The 3,351-nt window shown below is 37.2% G+C and overlaps 1 pseudogene; it reads right to left on the reverse strand.

Annotated features, from left to right (window-relative positions):
- Window positions 1-1,269: 1,269 nt before the first annotated feature.
- Window positions 1,270-2,209, reverse strand: LOC120302204 (annotated as a pseudogene).
- Between the last annotated feature and the right edge of the window lie 1,142 nt (window positions 2,210-3,351).

Genomic DNA, 3,351 nt, shown 5'->3' on the forward strand with positions numbered 1-3,351 from the left:
TATATATATATATATATATACATTGCTTACTAGTGTACACCACTTAGAGAGTGCTTGCACTTAAAGCGGTATATAAGTCTCATAAATAAATAAATAAATAAATAAATAAATAAATAAATGGGGGAGGATCATTCCATGATTTGATAATGAATACAGTTTACATGTAGATGGGGAAGGTACGTTTTACCACCTCATTAGCTCCCAGATTAATTTCCTTCTGGCTTACCTAGATTTTGATCACCTCCATTTATTTTTTTTTCATTTTTGTTCTATTCAACTTTCCACTTATCGGGCAGGCTTCACTCAGATAATTTATTATTACAGACATGAGAAAAGCGTAACAAACCTGGAACTGCCCACACATATAGCTGTCCCACAGGTGAGATCTTCTGTCTCTTTCTTCTTCCTAAGACAGCGGTTCTCAACCTGTGGGTCGTGACCCCATTTGGGGTCGAACGACCATTTCACAGGGGTCGCCAAACAATGCAGTCCACCATTTTTTCCCCTTTTCCTTAGCTGTGCTACTCCCTTTTATTCTATTGGCTTTTGAAAGCCAATAGAATAGACTCTCTTGAATAGAATCTAATTCTATTGGCTTTCAAAAGCCAATAAGAATTGTCCAGGCTGTCCTCGACTTACGACCGGTTGGGTAGTCCTCAACTTATGACTGGTTGGGGGCTCACGGCATTAAAAAGGTTGAGAACCACTGGCCTAAGACATTCAGCATCAAATTAAAAGTCCAGAACTCAATTACGTTTTTCTCAGGGAAAACAAAGCATTGGCCTGGCTATATGGTCTTAAATTAAACATCTACCCATCCTGCAAAACATGTTCCCAGAGTAAATAAAATTGTCAAAATATCCAAATAACAAATAGGGACTTTTCAGGTGTCTCCCTTTCTTTAGCAATGGAACTTAAACTTATATACAGCTTCACAGTATTTTATAGCCCTCTCTAAGCAGTTTACAGAGTCAGCCTATTGCCCCCAACAATCTGGGTCCTCATTTTACCAACCTGGGAAGGATGGAAGGCTGAGTTAACCTTGAGCCAGTCAGAAGTGAACTCCTGGCAGTCAGCAGAGTTAGCCTGCAATACTGCATTCTAACCACTGCACCACCACGGCTCTTCAAATAAGTCTGTTACACACTTTGGATCATTTTGGAGTTAAAGTCAGACCTGCCACCAGTATTTTCTTGAATTCATTCTACCCTTTAAATTCTTCTGTAAAATTTTGATCTAGTGGAGAGATATAAACTTGATATACTTGGATTAATCCTTAAAGACAACATGTTTGTTTGCTACTAATTTCTTGAAAGCAGCTTTTATCTCTTCGTTCCTCAAGCTGTAAATGATGGGGTTCAAGCTTGGGGTCACTACTGTGTAGAGCAGGGCAAGGAACCTGTTATCATCCTCAGAAGACGATGAGTTGGGATGAATGTAGGTAACCATGACGGTTCCAAAGAAAATGAAGACAACAGTGAGATGTGAGGAACAAGTGGAAAAGGCTTTGCACCTGTTCTTGGCTGCTGGCATCATGAGGATAGTGGATATGATAAAGATGTAAGAAAAGAGGATGAAGACAAGGGGAATAAGGACAAATATCACAGTGAGTATGGCATTGGCCACTTCATTTTTATGAGTATTGGCAGAAGTCAGTTTGAGAACAGGCATAAGATCACAGAAGAAATGGCTGATTTTATTCAACCCACAGAAGAGTAAAGATTGAAACTGAATGCCCCAAACCCAAAGAAGTACCAATGGTCCATGAGGCAGCAGCTAGCTTAGCACATATCCTATAGTTCATGATATATGGGTATTGCAAAGGTTTGCAAATGGCAACATAGCGGTCATATGCCATAGCACAAAGAAGAAAACACTCAGTGATACCGAAGAGAATAAAGAAACATAATTGACATCCACAACCCCCAAAAGATATAGTTTGGTTCTTTGTTAACAAGTTCACCAGCAACTTCAGGTTGATGGTTGAGGTGTAGTTGATTTCTAAAAAAGACAAATGTGAGACAAAGAAGTACATAGGGGTATGAAGGCGAGGACTAGCAATGGTGAGGATCAAAACCAGGCTGTTGCCTACCAAGGCCATGAAGAAGAAGAATAGAACCAGACAAAACAAAAATTCTTGCAATGATTGGAAATCTGAGAAGCCCAGCAGGACGAACTCGGTGAGACAAGATTGGTTTTCATTTTTCATGGTATTATCCAGATTGAAGCCTGAGAACACAATGCAATAATTAAATTAAAAAAATTGAACAATTCTTCTTAACATTTTTTAAACCACGAACTATACTTGTTGCCCTTATTATTACTGTTTCCATATACTAGAAATTGTGAATTGGATCAAGTGCTTGGAAATAGGAAATGGAGAGTACATATTTAATTTAGTGCCATTTTCATTTTCGGCACGATTACATCACATTGGTGAATTACATAAACATTCTAGGGTCATTTCTCACTGAGGTTGGTTTAAATTTTCAATGCCAGAACTCCCCAATGTGTCTCATTTTAACCCTGGCCAAACTAGCCAACTTTATGTTCCTTTTTTCCATAAAACAATCTTGTTTTTTAACCTATTCAAATGATCATAATCCCTTGTCTCGAATGTCTTCTAACCTGTAAGAAGTGACTTGTGTAAGTTCCAGCTAGAATAAAATATTCAAATTATTCCTCAAATTGGCATTTTTATTTCCTTTTTATTTGTTAGAGCTTCATCCAATTATTTTTGTATATCCAGCCAGAAATTCTTGTTCATGTTGTTCTCCATAATAATTTCAGATAGGTTTCATTCCACATGGGTTTTGGTAAGAGCATCTTCTGGTGTAACAAGTTATTTGAGAACAGGGTGTTCATAAAAATACACAACATAGCTGATAATGTTGATTTAAAGTCCTATTGCCATTCCTCAACAATATCCCTGAACGCCATGATTAGTAGCTTGCCTTGTCATGTCTCCAATACCAAAAATAATTTTTATTTCCCACAAAAATGCCCTTATTCTTTTAAGTTAATTTTAAAGAGTTACTATTCAGAACCAAATATCCTAACTTTTTCTGAGCCCTTAATCCATGCAAAACTTTATGTAGCTAAAACCTAGTCTTTTTTGCAGTTGATTTTGAATTATTAACACTTTTAAAGGTACAGTTTCATTTTCTTTTATTAAGGACTCAATGCACTCACCTGATATTTCCAGCCTTGTCATTTTGAAGGTACCTAACCTTTTAAATGTAGTTAATAGGCAATTTTCACAGATGCTTAGCAAGGAAGTGGAAAATTAACCTACTTTGAAAGTTATGACTGTGGCTGGAACAAGAATGGCAAATGTCCTTATTTCCTGGT

This window comes from Crotalus tigris, unplaced genomic scaffold (genome assembly GCF_016545835.1).
Source record: "Crotalus tigris isolate CLP2741 ecotype Arizona unplaced genomic scaffold, ASM1654583v1 scf7180000024427.8105951120:4207309, whole genome shotgun sequence".
Taxonomy (NCBI): Eukaryota; Metazoa; Chordata; class Lepidosauria; order Squamata; family Viperidae; genus Crotalus; species Crotalus tigris.